We start from the raw sequence: 19,320 nt of genomic DNA on the forward strand, positions 1-19,320 counted from the left end.
GGAGAATCACTTGGACCCAGGAGGTGGAGGTTGCAGTGAGCTGAGACAGTGCCACTGCACTCCAGCCTGGGTGACAAAGCGAGACTTCATTTCAAAAAAAAAGAAAAAGAAATTAGAGAGTTGATGATAATCAGACAAATACAGTATCACAAATTTATGTATTCATTTGTTCCATCCTTTCTCATGCAGCAAGTGTGTATTGAGTATTGTCTATTTTAGGGCACTATGCTATGCATAAGTCCACAAGAGCATTAATTAAAATGAGATTATTTTCTATGAAAATTAAGAAATTATAAATGTAATTGTACAGAAAAGATACAGGAAATAAATTTTCTGTTTAGATCATAAGGCCAGAACCTAAGAAGTCTTGTTTACTTTCTAACAAAAGAGCTGTAAGAATTATTTTCTAAATGGATGTAATTTTTGAGTGAATATGGTTTTAAATATCTCAAATCACTTTTTGCCCTCATACCATATTTCTATCAATTGCTGTATTTTTTGCCTCCATGATATAATACCAGAAAGTATCGTAGGTACAAATTGGAAAATGGGTACAAAGAAAAAGACTTCTTTTTCTTTTTATCAATGTTTACATAAGCTTGTATAATCAAATTCCATTACAAGATGTAAGATTTTGAGAACCGTCTAACAATGGAAAAATGTTCATTGAAATCCTATGAAGCAATTTTTTGTTAAAACAGTTTTCAGGAAAGAGAGTTGTCTAAGTTCCCATAGCAATAAAGTAGCACTGCATAAAGCTCCCAATATTTCAGCTATTATTTTCTAGCACTAGATAGCATCTAGTAATAGAAAGGCTTTTCGTTGTGTCAGTAAGCAGATGGGCAGAGGCTACCTACTTTCTATGAAGTTGAAGACTGGTCAAAAGATCAAGAGACAATCTAACTGAAAGGTTTTCTATTAACTCAAAAGATTCATAAGGGCAAAACTAAAAAGCTAGGGTAAGAATGAAGAGGGACCCAGTGCTCAATAAGTTTAAAAATTCAAAATGAATGGCAATAACTTTAACACAATTCCATGGCTTAAAATTACCTGATACATCTGATTTCAAGGAAAAAGCACTCATGTATTTTATTTAATTATGACTAAAGGCAGGGGCATATACATTTTAAATAATATGTGCATTTGCTTGAAAAATTAGAAAATAAAACTTATATTTTAAAAAGGCATTGTTAAGAATTTTATGACTCCTTAATACTTAGAGCGGACTGACAGGCTCTCAAGTAAAGAAAAAATTAGAAAGGTAACTAAAATACAAATGTTTCCAGCTATTAAAACTCATTGACACAGATAAACCTAAATTCAGAAGGTGGTGTTTTCTTAATTGAGTCATTGATGCCATTCCTATTATCATGAACACTAGAAAAGAGATTTTTAATAATCCAAGGCTTATAAACCTCTAGGCTATCTATCAATGGGGTTTAGGGCATCTGTGTACCCACCCATCCCTCACCAAATCTTCTGATAAATACTGTGTGATAGATGTGTATTGTATCAACTTGGCTACATTAGAACTCTATCTTCCATATGTCTTTTCTGCAGATTTCTCGGACAGTGTGGCCCTCAAGAGACATTTTGTGTAAGATGTAGAAAGTGGAAGTGAAGCAGTAGCCATCTTGTTATTTTATGCTTGGAAGATGGATGCGGGGCTCCAGGCACTGTTGGAACTCATGCATGTTGTCTTATTCACAAGCTCACCTTGTTGGTGAGAGGCAGCAGCTGGGCTCCTGCCAGATCCTCCTGCTGGATCAACTTCCCTGAATTCTGGAGCAGATGCATATTTAGCTCCATGATGGAAGGTACCAGTTTCTCCTTCACTCAGCTTGTCTTTGCTTCCTCTGTTTCCTATCCATCTTCTTTGCCCAACTGTCTGTGAACTTCAGGTGCTAGCACCAGGTGAGAAGCTATACAAACTCACACCTCTTCATCAGTTTCCAAAGCACTGTAAAGACAAATAACAATTAAGAAATACATATTTCTTAATTGAAAATTATAAGAACTGAAAATGGGAAAATAAGAAATACATATTTCTTAATTGTATATATAAGTAAATATATATATTTATATGCAAAATATAAGCAAATATATTTATATAAGTATACATTTACATATATAATACATAATGCATATTACATGCATAGATATGCATATAAATATGTGCATATGTGATATATAGTTATTAAAATATATACTTATATTAAATATACTAAAAATACACTATAAATGTATATTTGAATAACTGCATAAACTAATAAGTATGTATGGTTTTGCTTAAACTCTGATACATTATATGTTAAAGTGTAATTTTTGTAAAGTTTTAAATGTTTGGCCAGGTACAGTTCATACCTGTAATCCTTGCACTTTGGGAGGCTGAGGCAGGTCGATTACTTGAGGTCAGGAGTTCAAGACCAGCCTGCCCAACATGGTAAAACCCTGTCTCTACTAAAAATATAAAAAATTAGCTGGGCATGGTGGTATGCTCCTGTAAACGCCATTACTAGGGAGGCTGAGGCAGGAGAATGGCTGGAACACAGGAGGCAGAGGTTGCAGTGAGCTGAGATCACACTACTGCACTGCAGCCTGGGTAACATAGAGAGATTCTCTCTTAACAACAAAGAATTACAAATGTAACTCTCATACAAATTCATAGTGAAGCATAGTATGGCAAAGATTTACTTAATTTGATTAATGAGGATCCAGCAAGAAGTCAAAAATAGTTCAAAGAAGGATACAAGAGACTGATGAAACTCTAAGAAAGAATGGTGGAATATGATTGTTAAATCAGATTCAAAACTACGTGACAAACATAAGTTTTACTTACGATCATCTTCTTTTTAGAAATAAATCATTGGCATCTCATCTAGACAAAAATTATTGTCATCCTATGACATTTCTACAAATTAAGTTGTAACTTTATAATTTGGGCTCTAATGAATAGTAAACAGTAATCAGGCAAAGCTATATCCCAAAAATCAGATGAATCTTAGTCAAGCCGGTTGGACACGGCTCAACCAACACTTGGGAACGCTACAGTTGTCATTTTGCTTTATTTCCAAATTTTGGAAAAATTTTTAGTATACTTATATGTATTTTTCTGCAGAGAACAGCCAAAGTCTAAAGGGATTTTTAATTTTTAAAACCAACTAAATTTTAAAAATAAAACTGATCCCATTAGAATTTTTTAATAATTGAAAAAGTAAAAAAAACTTGTTTAATTTCTGGAAGTTCTTGTTTAACTGAATTTTCTTCATTGCTAGTATGAAAATAAAAATTCTCAAATATCTCATGGTTTTAAAATAACACAGCCATAAAAATTAGTTCATTATTGTAAGCTACCATATTATCTTTTGATTTTACTTTAAATGAATCGCCAGCATTTACTGAAGTCTTACTATGTATCAGGAGATTTGACATACATTGTCCCACAACAACCCAGTGATGCTGTTACTGTCACCAGCCTTGTGCTTTAGAGGAAGAAGTCAGCTCAGAGAAGTTAGGCAGTCACCTAAAGCTCCACCACGGTTATTTGGACCCAGGTCTTTCTCACGTTATTATTACTATTTTTTTAGAGACAGGGTCTTGCTTTGTTACCTGGGCTAGAATGCAATTGATCATAGCTCACTGAAGCCTCAAATTTCTGAGCTCAAGTGATTCTCCCACCTAAGCTTCCCAAAGCCTTCAGGTGAATGCCACCATGCCAGGCTAACTTTTATTATTATTGTTTGTAGAGATAGGGGAATCCTTATGTTGCACAGGCTGGCAAATTCCTGGACTCAAGCGACCCTCCTGCCTTGGCCTCCTAAAATGCTGGGATTACAGATGTGAGCCATCACATCCAACCTCTCTTACTTTAGAGATCACAGATTTGCCCACCACTATCTTCTGTCACCTCTTCTAGAAAACTTGAAAAATAAACATGTTTATTACATATTCATTGCCTACCTCTTGTGCAATCAATGTACGGTGTATGCAAACTGCCTTGCTAGCTTGGGGCCTGGCACACAGTACAAGTTAGTTTCCTCCATCTCTGTCCACCCTCCCATCTTTTACAGAAGTAAGGGGTTGCTAAGGTTCTGTTTTACCTCTTTTTTCTAGGCAATATCACAGTTTTAAATATAAAAGCTATAAAAATCACTCCAAAATCTACATCAAATTCCAAATATCATCTCCATCTATCCATCAGCTTGTTGGGTTTTTTCATAATATGTCCCTCTAGCATTTCAAATTGTGTCTCAAATTAGACTATATCTCCTCCCTTCTCCCCTCCCCTTCAAAGAAAAGATACTTTTTTCTGTGTTTCCTGGCATAGTGATATCACCATGAATTTAAGCTTTGTTCTAATGTTTCTCCCCTAATAAAGATGGGCATATGTAAGCCCAGGGTGTAGGAACATCAGTTTTACTCAATGGTAAGTGTAATATTATTCCTCCCCTAAAATACTCACATGGCTCATTCCCTCAACTCTTTGAAATTTTTGATAAAGTGGCTCCTTCCTAAAGAGACTACTTGACCATCTCATCTGTCACATACCTTTTAGCCCTCCCAGTCCTGTCTTGCCCTATTTTTTTCTAGCACTTATAACCTACTAAGACCCTATATACTTATTTATCATGTTTGTTATTATTGTCAATATCACTTTACAAGAATGGTGGCTCCACAGGGCAGAGATTTTTGTTTCTTTTGTTTACCAGATTGTCAATGGATGGACAATCTGGATTGTACTCTGTAAATATTTGTTCAGTGAATGAATCCATCAATGATAGCAAAAGAAGCACAGCTATGTTATAGTATGCACAGAAAACACGTATGAATTAAAAAATGTCACACATCAATGGAAATACTTAGATTTTTTCTATAACTTGATACACATTTTTTATTTAAATAAAAATTTTAAAGAAAACTTCTAACACTACAAAAATAAAAATCACTATCACTTGCTTTAAATAGGAGACAACCTGACTAAAAATTATGTAATTACTAACATAAATATTACATATGTACTCTTTAAAATCTCCGTTTCACTGGCAGCACACACCTCATACTTTGGAAAATATTAGTCTAAGAAATGTAAGAAGATTCTGTATTACAGATTACTAACTCCTAAACCTGGAAGGGGTTATAGAAACTATCTCACTTCAGAAATAAAGAAATGGAAGGTGAGAGGGTTTAAGTGTCTTGTTCCAAGCCAGACAGTGATGTTTAGGGGCTGGACCACCTAATTATCCCACTCTTCCATGACACACGTCTGCTTGTCTCGCAATGCTGTGCCATCCACAAGCCAATCCTTTCTGGCATCTATTTACCTGCTTCTGAGCCTTTCTTTATCTTGAAGCTTTCCTTCTGCTTTCTGACTCCTTTACCCTTACAGACCAGACTCTTCCAACACTTTGTTTTTCTTGCAGTGTTTATTTGTGCTGTTTGTATTCTATTGTTTTTTTTTTTTTTGTATTTGTATTTCCTGCTTTTCTTGAGTTTCAGTATAGTAACAGCTTTATTTTTAAACTGTCCTTCTGTGATACCTAACTTTATACCTAATAATCAGTTTGTGTTCAATAAGATTTTTACAAGAAATGAATTGAATCTTATTACTATTTGGGAACAAAGCACTAGATGCTGGTGGTCTTTATATACTATGGGGCCCATCTGTTTGCTATTACCTGTTTCCCACCTGCTGTCATTACTAGCATAAAACTCCATCTGCTACTTCCTCCTCTCTTCCAAGCCTGACTTGGCACTCTATCTGTCAGACTCTACATTAGAGTTGACCAGTCAGCATTACTTTTCCTTAATGATTTTTTACTAATTACTACATCTTATTTTATTTTATTTGGTTCTTGAGAGTATCCTTAAGATGTGAGTCAGGTAACTAGTACTAAACTCAGGACAAATCTGTCAACACTATTTTTAGAAAGCATTAAACAAGCATTCGGGTTTGAAATTGAAGTAGAAGTTACAGATGGGAGAGTGTGACCTTGGAAAATCACTCAGCGTTTCTGGTTCTCAGCATTCTCTCCTTTATGATGACAGAATTAAGCACAGTGTCTCTGAGGTCCCTTCCAAATGGAACATCCCTGATAGGAAAAATTCATCCTTTAGGACATCCTTGATGGTATCTCCTTCACAAGTCTTTCCTGACCGCATCCTGATAAAAATGAATCCCATCTTTCAACTTCTAAATGCTTAATTCTCACCTATGTTACTGTTTTTCTTTATCCTGTGCTGTCGTCAAGCTGGCTGTGCCTTACTCCATTACACTGCCTTCTCCCTCAACTTGTGGGTTGCTGAAAGCAGTAATAGTCTTTGTAACTCCCTCAAAGGCCGAGTAGAGTGTGTCACAGCTAGCACATGCAGAACATGCTGGATAAATTAATGAATGAACTGAAAAAGTATAGTATCATAATAATTCTGCACTAAAAGAAATAAAACCCCAAAAATGCTACTGAACAAATGAGATAATTACAGAAATTTGAACTGGGTGTGGTGACTCACATCTGTAATCTCAACACTTTGGGAAGCTGAGGTGGGCAGATTACTTGGAGGTCAGAAGTTTCAGACCAGCCTGGCCAGTATGGGGAAACCCTGTCTCTACTAAAAATACAAACATTATCCAGTCATGGTGGCTCATGCCTGTAATTCCAGTTATTTTGGCTGCTGAGGCATGAGGACCCCTTGAACCTGGGAAGAGGAGGTTGCAGTGACCTGAGACGGTGCCACTACACTCCAGCCTGGGCAACAGAGTGAGACTCAGAAAACAAAAAAAGAAAGAAATTTAAGCCATAGCTACCATTACGAATTTCAGTCACCATGGAAAGTGACTCCAGAAAATAAATGTAATATGCAATTTAAACATAATAGCAACATGTGGTATGTTTAATGTGCAAATACAGAAGCATATACAGAAGAGGCCATGTTATAGAGTGACCAGGAATGCAGATTCTAGAGATTGTACTTGATGCCTGCCTTTCATCATGACTCCGACACTTTGTATGAGCTAGGAGAAATTATGTGACTTTCTGTCTCAAATTTATCATCTGTAAAATGGAAGTATCTAGTTTGTAGAGTAATGTGAAAAAAGGTCTGGCACATATTGAGTATCTGGCACATTAAATGCTTAATGTTTGTCACTATTTTATAATCAGTACTGAAATATTTTAATATGCCTGTTCTTTAGCACACAAAATGGTAGTAATGATGAAAGTTTTCTCCTGGAAGACTGTGAGATTCTTCAGCTCTTATGGCTATTGAATATATTCTAGGTATGTCATTGTGTTCATACAAAAATATCTTAACTTAAAAATACCTAAAAAGTGCTGAGGCATTTTAACAGTGACCTGGATTCTTGCTCATCTCAAGCCATTTTTTGTTCCAGGGTGAGAATCATGCAGTATTTGCTTTAAAAAAAAAAAACTGGCAAAGTATAAACTGCATACTGTACTTATCTTCTAATGAATGTATGTATACCAGGCAGAAAGTTAGTTCCACAAAATGAGCATTGTCTCAGTCTATTTGGGCTGCTATAACAAAAAATGCCATAGACCAGGTGGCTTAAACAACGGACACTTATTTTTCACGGTTCAGGAGGCGGGAAAGTTTAAGGTCAAGGCACAGGAAGACTGAGTGTCTGGTCAGGGCCTGACTCCTGGTTTGTAGACACCGCTGTCTTCTGGCTGTGTCCTCGCCTGGTGGAAAAGGTAAAGGAGCTCTTTGAAGTCTCTTTTATAATGACACTGATCTCATTCAATGAGATCTCATTCAATGAGGCTCCTCCTGACCCTGAACTCCCAAAGGCTTCACCCACAAATGCCATTATATCAGGGATTAATTGTCAACATCTATATTTGGGGGAAACACAAACATTCATTTTATAGCAAGTATGAATACTTTCTGAAAATTTCTGAAAGAAAATTCTACCATATTCTTACTTCAGCAACATTTTCACTTTTGAGCCAACCAAATCATTGTCAAAATCTGTCCTTTAATGTGAATTCTGTGAGGTTCAAGTTAGTGATTAGGGCATGAGCTTTGTGATCACACAGAAGAGAGGTCACATCCTGGCTCCACCACTTTCTAGGCACATGAAACTGAACATGTGACTTCACTTTTCTAACCTCAGCTTCTCCACCTACAATACAAAAATAATAACAGCTTCCTTACTTACAGGGTATTGTAAGGATTAAGAAAGATCACATAGATGGCATGATTGTGTGGCAGAGAATAAATGATCAATTCATCATATAGCCATTATTATTTCTGATGAAATACACTTGCCATTATGTCTGCAAAATGGTCAATTTTAAGTCCATTTGGAAATGCTGCATTTCATAAAGAGGTTCCAGGTTTCCACAATACCAACTGATTGAACAATCGGAGGAATTTTTTTGTGTGTGAAAGGCAAAATTTTGCTTAAGCAGTATATAGTCTTTTTCACAAGATTTTACATATACTGGAATGGTAATATTACCACAGTGAGTCTTAATGTCATCTCTCTTGTTGAAGAAAGACCGACAGTCCACATAATTATTGCCTTAAATATAGACTGATACCTTCAGAGGCGCAGGGTAAAGAACGTGCTATTCTGGCAAGGATACAAGAGTGTTCTTGAAACAAGTGGATCTTCAACATCTTGCCCAGCTGAAGGATTATAAACTTAGAACTGAAGGGGCTGCTTCAGGTTGGCACAGGTATTTACATCACCTTCTTCTGCACCCCAGCCCCTGGTCCCTTTTCTGGCTCCTCACTCCACTACCACTGCAGGAGCAAGCCTGGGAAAACACATGAAAAATTCAACAATGTGGCACAATCCAATCATATAACAAGGTAACATTTTAGGTAACTTAAACCATTAGAAGTACCTACTGAGAAACTGGAAATTATATAAGAAGTAGTTTGAAGAAAAAAAATAGTTTCAGGCTGGAGTGCAGTGGCGTAATCTCAGCTCACTGCAACCTCCGCCTCCCATATTCAAGCAATTCTCCTACCTCAGTCTCCCAAGTAGCTGGGATTACAGGAAAAAATAGTTTCATAAGATTTTTTTTGGAAGTAGCTTGATGATTGAAGATAAAAAGTGCCATGGTGAAAAAACAATTACAGGAGGGGTGGGTGTGGTGGCTCGTGCCTGTAATCCCAGCACTTTGGGAGGCCGAGGCAGGCAGATTGCCTAAGCTCAGAAGTTCAAGACCAGTCTGACCAACATGGGGAAACCCTGTCTCTACTAAAAATAAAAAAATTAAAAAATTAAAAATTAGCTGAACTTGATGGTATATGCCTGTAATCCCAGCTACTCAGGAGGCTGAGACAAGGGAAATGCATGAACCACAGAGGTGGAGGTTGCAGTAAGCTGAGATGGCATCACTGTACTCCAGCCTGGGCAACAGAGCAGGACCCTGTCTCAAACAAAACAAAACAAAACAAAAGCAACTGCAGATTTAATAATGAGCAGAGAAACAGCCTCTTGAGCGATGCTCTAATTCATAACATGCCACTGACAACTTACTAAGCTGTGAATGCACATCTTTTCATTTCTGCACAGAAGTTATACTCAGGAACCCAAAAGCGTTTTGAAGTGCAGGCTTCCAGGCGCTGTTCTCCTAAGACATGGCAGACCTATAATTTCTTCATGTATTTACATAAATGGCTCCTGTGAATGCGGGAAGTCTTTATGAGCCTAACGTTATCATAAACTTCTATTATGAAACAACTCATTACCCATTATCAGTCCCTGTCACCCGGTCTGTGTACAGAGAAGGAGAGGAGAGAAATGCCATTAAAGCAAAATGAAATTGCTGAAAAAAATGGAGGAGACATTTGCCTAACTCCATAAAAGTAAAGGTAGTGGAGTATAACTTTATCTCATTCATATTAGGTCATTAAGCCAGAAAAGCTGAGGAGTGCTAAGAACCTTGGTACTTAAAATGCTATAATCATTTAGTGCTCTCTTCCTTTCTGTCTCTCTTTCTCTCTCTCTCAGGGAGCAGGCTTTGTGAGCTCTCTCCTTCCCTCATGCCGTCTTTCTCTGTCTTCCTCTGTCTTTCATGTGAAAACTCTATAATTCAAAGGACAAAAGGAAACCTGTTTAAGGAAAAAAAGTTATTTTTCTTTCTAACCTATTATTCTTTTACAGTTGTGAAAGCTATCATATGATCCTTGTATTACATAGGAACACTGAGTAGTATAAGCGCTCTAACAGAGCCTGGGCAACACGGCAAAACTCTGTCTCTACCAAAAATACAAAAATTAGCTGGGTATGGTGGCACATGCCTGTGGTCTCAGCTACTTGGGAGACTGATGTGGGAGGGCTGCTTGAGCCTGGGATGTGGAGGCTGCAGCGAGCTCTGATTGTGCCACTGCACTCCGGCCTGGGCAACAGAGTGAGACCCTGTCTCAAGCAAAACAAAAGCAACACTCTAATAAATAATAAATATCTCATCAAGCAGTTTCTTTGATTATAAATATTTTCTATACTGGATAATTAGATTTTCTTTATTGAGAAGCTATTTCTTTTTTTATATACTTTAAGTTCTGGGGTACATGTGCAGATTGTGCAGGTTTGTTACATAGGTATACACATGCCATGGTGGTTTGCTGCATTCATCCTCCTGTCATCTGCATTAGGAATTTCCCCTAATACTATGCCTCCTCAATCCCTCCCCTAGCCCCCCCACCCCCCAACAGGTCCTGGTGTGTGATGTTGCCCTCCCTGTGTCCATGTGTTCTCATTATTCAACACTGACTTATGAGAACATGCGGTGTTTGGTTTTCTGTTCTTGTGTCAGTTTGCTAAGAATGAAGTTTCCAGCTTCATCCATGTCCCTGCAATGCACATGAACTCATCCTTTTTTATGGCTGCATAGTATTCCATGATGTATATGTGCCACATTTTCTTTATGTAGTCTATCGTTGATGGGCATTTGGGTTGGTTCCAAGTCTTTGCTATTGTAAACAGTGCAGCAATAAACATACATGTGCATGTATCTTTATAATTGAATGTTTTATAATCCTTTGAGTATATACCCAATAATGGGATTTCTGGGTCAAATGGTATTTCTAGTTCTGGATCCTTGAGGAATTGCCACTTTGAAACTATTTCTATCTATCACTGTACATCAAGGTATATAAAAAGGAATTGACTTGAAACTGTGTTTGAAAACAGAGTTTATTTTAAGATTCTGAAAAATCAGATTTGGGATAGCAGCTTGCACAACTCATCGAAGGACAAGGAATCTTGGAGAAAAAGCACACTGGAAGAGATGAGGCTGGGTCCAGAAGGTGAGCTCTAGAAAAATGGGCTAGAGCACCAGGGTGGAAATGATTTTCAGACAAGATGGTACTTGATTCTCAGGTTATGATTTTCCCAGCACCCGTGGACTCGCTTCCAGAGAGCAGCCTCCTCAAAGCCACAGCAATGCTTTATTATTCTTCCGTATAGCATCTGCAGTCTTCCTTCCTAGTAACACACACATTTTTTGGTGTGTTTACCAGCTAACGGCTGTTTCTTCTACTTGACTATAGGCTCTGTTCAGTTTAGCCTAACCCTGCCTCCTTACGTATTTTAAGTTTGGCCTAAGGGCTTCTTTGTACATTGTGAACTATAACAAATAGAGGTATAAACAGACTGAAGCCCGCACTTGTGCCAATAACCGAGTTTGGGCCAATCAAATGCAGCCAAATGTTCAAACCATGTTCAAATAAGTCAAACACCGAGCTATAATTAATCCAGCTGTTTCTGTACCTCACTTCCATTCTCTATATGCCACTTTCCTTTTTATGTCCATAAATATTCTTCCACAACATGGCTTCGTTGGAGTCCCTGAGCCTACTCTGGCTGGGAAGGCCAACCAATTCGTGAATCGTTCATTGGTCAAGTATACCCCTTTCAATTTAATTCAGCTGAAGTTTTTGTTTTATCAGTTTCAAGAGGCCAGGTACCATGTCTGTCTTGCTCTCTACTTTGTTCCTAATACCTAGTTCATGCATTTGTTGACCGAATGAGCAGATGAATGCACAAGTACTAGGGAAAGGGGAAGCTTCAATAAAAGGAATAAGGGACAAAAAAATCAGATACATTCAGAGTGAAAAAAAAAAAAAAAACTCCTGGCTGGGCACAGTGGCTCAAGCCTGTAATCCCAGCACTTTGGGAGGCCGAGGCGGATGGATCACAAGGTCAAGATATCAAGACCATCCTGGCCAACATGGTGAAACCCCATCTCTAATAAAAATACAAAAATTAGCTGGGCGTGGTGGTCACACACCTGCAGTCACAACTACTCGGGAGGCTGAGGCAGAAGAATTACTTGAACCTGGGAGGCAGAGGTTGTAGTGAGCCAAGATTGTGCCATTGCACTCCAGCCTGGAGCCTGGTGACAGAGTGAGACTCTGTCTCAAAAACAAAACAAACAAACAAACAAAAAACTCCTCTGTTAGTTTCAATGACATTAATAAGACTAGGACATGGCACTTAGTGCAGATATATATACATAGTCACGCTGACCTCCAGTTTAACTTTTGGTGCTTTCTGTTATTCATGGTCAATAACAGTCTAAAAATATTACATGGAAAAATTCCAAAAACAAGCAACTCATAAATTTTACACTGTGCATCATTTTCCATCCTGCCTGGGGTGTGAATCATCTCTTTTTCCAGTGTTTTCATGCTATACATGCCACCAGCCCATTAGTCACTTAGTAGCCATCTCAGTGATTAGATCAACTGTTGTACACAGTGCTTGCATTCAAGTAACCCTTATTTTACTTAATAATGGCCCCAAAGTACAAGAGTTGTGATGCTAGCAATTCAAATATGCCAACAGGAAGCTGCAAAGTGCTTCCTTTAAGTGGAAAGGTGAAAATTCTCGACTCAATAAGGAAAGAAACAAAATCAAATGCAGAGGTTAATAAGATCTATAATAAGAACAAATTGTCTATCCAGGAAATTGTAACGAAGGAAAAATAAATTTGTACTAGTTTTGCTTATGTACCTCAAACTGCAAAAATGTATCACAGTGTATGGTAAGTGCTTAGTTAAGATGAAAAAGGAATTAAATTTGTAGGTAAAAGACATGAACAGAAATGTGTTCCAATGGATGGCAATTGGGTCCTGTCCTATTCAAGGCTTCAGACATCCACTGGGGGGGTCTTGGAATGCATGCCCTGCAGATAAGGGGAGACTACTATATCTCAGGCACTAGGCATCAGGAACATTTTCCCAGACAGCAGATGCCGTCAGCAGCAGCAAAGATGCTGTTGCTGGAAAGGGGTGTGGGGGGAGGAAGACACAGCCACATTTGTGCTGTTAATAGGAATAGGACAAAGCAATGAAGAAGACAGATAAAAATAGCAGAGAAGGTTGTTTTTAGAGTTCATAGAGATGCCCCAGGAAACTCTCAGGATCATTTGGAAAATTTTTGAGAAAAGTTGAAATTTAACGTGGATAAATTTATTTAGAGATTTTACAATCAGCCTTAAAAACATTAATTGATCTCTTGCTAAGTGAGAAAAGCAGTTCATAGATGAGCTCTATGTGTATGTACATGTTAAATATACATTAATGCCTCTATGTGTATGTACATGTTAAAAAAGACAGGTGATTTTTTTTCTTATTTCCTTGAAAGAAAGGTGTCAAAAAAGAAATTCCTTACAAATACTCAGAGTATTAATAGTTATCTTTGAGAAGTGAGATAAGTGATTTTAAGATGTGTATATCTTTATCTGTATTTTCTATTTTCCCTTCATTGCACAAGGAATCCTTATAAACATTTCAAGAGTTTTAAAGATGTGTTTCTTTTGAAAACTGATAAGGAAGAAAAAAGAAATCATGCTTACCTCAATGTTTTTACTTGAGGAATGGAGAAGAAAAAGTAAATGAGCACAGAGTCACTTATAAAAGCAGAATGCGATGACCAAGCAAGATAACACCACAGCACAGTTCCTGCTTCCTGCGTTCTTTCCTGCAGGTGAGCAGTTCCACTCTCAGCTCATCTGTGAGATGTGAGGCCAGTCTAGATTTGAGGGTTTTTTTTATTTTTTTTTTGCTCTTGGTGTGGTCTCTTTCAATGAGGAGCCATTGCCTCCATTTTTTCATTTTCTCTTTCCCTATAAGACCTTTCTTCCACTGACACCATGGAGGGCAAGTTTGAGAGATGTTGGGATCCCTGACAGAACCTTTGGCAGTATGCCCTGATAGATGCTCTTTGGTCAGAATTTTGTTGTGAGTTTCCTAGAACAGTCTCATTTATATGCACTAAAACACCTAAAAACATTCAAGAGAAAAAAAATAATAACAACTTAAAAACCACACTGAAACACCTGAAATATTGTTGCATGTTGCCATTCATTCCTTGGCCTGACACTATTTTGTCAGATTTGTCTGCCTTGGTTGCTGCCTTCCTCTCTAATGTCTCCTATTTAGGCAGAAAATAAAGGGTTTCTGGGGAAATAAAAGTAAATATGGAAAATGGAATTGGATAATGAATAATAATATGTAGCCTTCAATCTAGATCAGATGGGAATGGTTCCTTTAAAACATCACCTTCCCCTGAGCAATGTGGGATCTGCAGGCCCTCTTTGCCTTGGCTTACAGCAGCCCTTCTGCCTATAATGTGCTCCTGCCATTGGCCTTGTTGCTTTTTTTCATCTATCCAAAGGGGAGTAGACATCTGCCAGCTTTCAATGATGCCCTGAGGAATCTGTTCACATCAAAGGAGTAACAATCTGAAGGACTGAAAAGTGAAGAAAATGACCTAACGGTTCTGGGGACAAGAAAAGCCAAAGATTAATGGCTTTGTCCCATCACCCCTTCTAATTTTTGCTTTCTATTCAGTTGTCTTAGTTTTAGTGTCATAATCAAACAACAGCAACCACAACAAACAAGGTTTGCCAACCCCCCAACCAAAGAGTAAACCTTTCTTGAGTACCCATTCTTACTATGCTTGGCTCTGGACTAGAGATGAATGATTTCAGATCTTTGATGGCAAAGCTCTGGGCCTTTTAAAATACAAACTGATGGGTCACAGAAAGAAATGAATTGGCTTTACCAGAAGTAGTTTTTACATCAGATGCTCTGTTTCTCACCATACCCTGTGGCCTTCTTCAGAATATTTCCTCTGCCCACAAAGTGGCTTAACATTCCTATGCATGGCAGTGTCTCATCTGTTGATAATTTATATAATAATGTCCCTCCCCCTAGTAATAGTTGAAGACCTAAAAAGGAAACAACTGTGGAGAAGATAGGAAAAATTAAAATGTATTCAGAGAATGGTGAGGAGTATATAGACCACATCTATAATAGTCCGTTTTCACACTGCTGATAAAGACACACCTGAGACTGGGTAATGTATAAAGAAAAAGAGGTTTCACTGACTCACAGTTCCATATGGCTGGGAGGCCTCACAGTCATAGTGGAAGACGAAGGAAGAGCAACAGGACGTCTTACATGGTGGCGGGCAAAGAGCGAGAATGAAAGCCAAGCGAGAAGGGAAGCCCCTTATAATCATCAGATCTCGTGCGACTCATTCACTACTACGAGAACAGTCTGAAGGAACCTGCCACCACAATTCAATTATGTCCTATCAGGTACCTCCCACAACACGTGGGAATTATGAAAGCTATAATTCAAGATGAGATTTGGGTGGAGACACAGCCAAACCATATCAACATCTAATTAGCATGCAGAGGAATCCTGGGGGTAACTTTAAGTAGATTGAACAAATCCTTCCTCGCCCTAGCCCACTCAAAATAATCCCAGGCAGAAATAAGCGTTCAATTTTGTTAATCCCATTCTACTTTGGTCTTGTGCCAGAAACATGACTGTAAAAATTGAAAATTGGTGTTAGAGTCAGATGTGATCTTGCTAATGACAGGTACAGTGCAAGCTCCTCCCCTAGGAAATTTCTCATTCATCTTGCTATTCACAACTCCTTGCCTAGTTTCTGGTACCTACAAAGCTTTAATAAACAATCATGAATGATATTGAGAAAAACAAAATGTAACTTTTACTGTAACATTGTTAACTAATGTTAGAATTAAGACTAAAACTACATCCCTGATCCTTCCACACACAATCTCACAGATACATGTCGTCTCCTGAAAGTGCAACTTTCATCACTTCATTTTCCAATCTAATGTCAAATAAATGAAATCTAAATGGCTCCTTCTCACTCAGAGAACTCTGGTCTCCCATCAAATCTGCTCAACTCCAGTCTCCTCCAGCTTCCTCACATTTCATTAACCAAAAACTCAGGAGTCACTTTTAATTCCTCTCTTTCCCTCATAACCTTCATAAACAAGTCCTGTCAGATCTGCCTTCAAAATATATCCAAAATCTGTCTCTTTGCTCCACTTTCTATCTTCCTTGTCCAAGGTACCAGCACCTCTCATTTACTTATGAAAATATCCTTGTTAATTACAAAAAACTGGTCTCCCTGCTTCTAGCTTTGCCCATTTCAAATCTATTTTTCGCATACGAGAGTCAAATGAATTTTTTTTAAAAATCCGTCAATCATATCTTATCACATCCCTCATTAAAACCTTCCATTGCATTTAGGGAAACATACAAACTCATTACTATGGCATAAGAGACCTGTAAACTGATCTGCTGCCTACCTCACTTGACCTCATCATTCCAACTGTCCTTCCCCCTTAATCATTATTCTCCAGTCATACAACCACTTCCCACTTTACAGCCTGTTCCCTCTCCCTGGACGTCCTATGGATGCTTGCTTCTTGTCATCAGAGTCTCAGCCTAAATGTCACCTACTTAGAGAGGTCTTCCTTGACCACCAAGGAGTCCCATCAACCCTGTCATCTCAATCACTGTCCATTGTTTTTTCTTCATAGCTCTTACCACCACCTGATATTTTCTTGTTGGTTTCCTTGTTGATTTTTTTCTCTCTACCCTTGTCTTGTTTAACGCTGAGTTTTCATTCCTCCAAACAGCTCCTGACACAGAATGAATGCTTAATAAATATTCACTGAATGAATAAATGAATAAGGTCCAAATAACTTGACTGGCCATTCAGAGCCTTCTGTTAAGATACCAAATTATTTTTCTGGCTACTACTCCCTTTTCACAACCCTGTGTTTCTAGCCAAATTTCACGGTTTGTTTCCTCTACCCTCAGTATTTCCGAGAACTGCTCGATGACTGAAAGGTAGTCAGAATGAATTCAGGGCCAACCCCAACTAAAAATGTGAAGTAGGTCACATTGGTCTTTAAGTTCTCTATTTAAATCTCTCTTCATTCTCAGTGCCCACCATGAGATTTCACCTTTTTTGGGCACATTGTAAATTTATTCATTCCGTAGATGCTCAAGACTATAAACAACACAGATAGCCAGGTGGTTGATGTACAATTTTTATCTACATTTCACTTGGGTTGGGCAAGTACCTCATAATGATCTGGAGATTTGGTATCAGAGTTTTCTTCCCAGGAAAAAAAAATTAATAAAATTTCACTTTTCTAATTAAGCAAATTATGTTATTTTCACTCTCTGACATGCCTTAGGGACAGACTTACTTTCACAGGAGAAGGCTGTCTTACTTGCTCGCTATGCCAGCCCCACGTTTCTAGACCAATTTGCCGTTTCGATGTTAGTCTTACTGGTATCTCAGTAAGGGTGTCTGTACAGAGCAGCTAGACAAGACATGGTTCCCCATTCACGTTAATGTGGTTCACCAACTAGGTGGGACAGGACTGCATGGTTAAACTGAGTATTTCTCTTTTATCAACACGTAATTCAAATCAGTATTATCTTTCTGATTCTCATAAAATATAAGATTGGGTAACTTTATCAAAAAAGATTTAAATATCTTTAGTGTTAAAATTCTCATTTCATTCATCACCTTTGTATCTTCTTTGGATAATCTTTCTGACTAAATAGGTACCATGTTTTGGTGTCATATCTAGAACCCAGAACAGTGTCTGGCACACTGCATAGAGACTTAAGAAAGAGATTTGTGGGCCAGGCGTTGTGGCTCATGCCTATAATCCAGCACTTTGGGAGGCTAAGGCAGGCGGAGCATGAGGTCACAAGATCGAGACCATCCTGGCTAACACAGTGAAACCTCATCTTTGCTAAGAGAGAGAGAGAGAGAGAGGAGATTTGTTGAAATAAAATATTTTGAGAAAAGAAATTGATACTAAGTTTGTCATTCTAAAAAGCAGATCTACTTAGCAGTTCAATAATCTAAAGCATTTACCTCCGAAATGCTGAATGTATACACACGGCCTTTAAATAAACAGAGTGCTCTCCTACTGAAAATTCATTTGTCATGTTCTGATTTGGGCTAATTCTAAGAAATCTGATGAATCACTACTCTTGGTTACACAGAAAATATAGCAGCTCTTCTCACCGTGAAATCTTGCTTCAAATTTAGTCAAGCAGTGTCTCTATGCTTGCATACACGAATAAACTCTCAAAACATCCAAATCCAAATCTGGGTGATTTTGTCCTTTGTTAGATATTTGTTTCCTTGGAAAAGATATTCCCTATAATTACGGTAAGAGCTTGTCTTGATAATTTATAATTCATCGTAAGTTTTCTCCCTTTCAGCCTAGATACCACCTCTTCAAATGTGGTCAAATCAATTGCATATTCTTTCAATTTTAGAGCACTGCTGAAGTAGAGGGGTTTGTTGCATCCAGAGTAGCCCATCTCTCTAGGAATGCAGCAGATTTAATTCTGAGTCAGTAAGAAAGAAAATCTGATAATTTTTTTTAAAATGTAGCTACTTGGGAAAAAAGAAAAAACATTTTAGGTTGATCAGTGTAATGTAATTGATTGCCAGCTGTAAATTGTAATGTTGATAACTGTTAAGATTCCAATATTGTGTATATATCGTTCTACACATTTTTATTTTATGCCAAGAGCCTTCATTGAGACCATCTGGCAACACTCACTTCCTTTGCCTTCTTTCCATCAGTAATAAATTGTGCTGCTTCTCGTTCCTCAGCCATGTGCCCCTTAATGAAGTAATTGAAGCTCTCTGGGCTTAACTTGATGCTGCTTTTAGATTACATTTGTGTTTTCACAGTTGCCTTCAGGGATGCAACCTCAAAGATTAACTAGAAGTGGGAATTCCCAGACCTAAAATGATATCATTTGGTGGGAGGGTAGGGGGATATTTCCTGGAGCCTCTCAAATCCCCAAGATAGATAAAGAGAGTTAGAAGGGGTTTTGGTTTTGAAACTGTATGTGTGTGAAAAAGCCAGGAGGGAAAAGTAGAATTCTATGGACTATAGACACCATCGAAAACAGTTATAACCCTTATGGTCTAACTGAATTTAATAAAACCAGGATGGGGGATACAAA

General features: G+C 37.9%; 1 long non-coding RNA gene across 1 annotated transcript; it reads right to left on the bottom strand.

The window, feature by feature from the left end:
• Positions 1-722: 722 nt before the first annotated feature.
• Positions 723-16,949, bottom strand: LOC118144461 (uncharacterized). Its single transcript, XR_004729271.3, has 3 exons — positions 16,855-16,949; positions 8,562-8,780; positions 723-1,960 (listed from the first exon to the last, which is right to left on the bottom strand). It is a non-coding gene; the product is annotated as an uncharacterized LOC118144461 (long non-coding RNA).
• Positions 16,950-19,320: the final 2,371 nt, after the last annotated feature.

Source organism: Callithrix jacchus, chromosome 9, assembly GCF_049354715.1.
Source record: "Callithrix jacchus isolate 240 chromosome 9, calJac240_pri, whole genome shotgun sequence".
Taxonomy (NCBI): domain Eukaryota; kingdom Metazoa; phylum Chordata; class Mammalia; order Primates; family Cebidae; genus Callithrix; species Callithrix jacchus.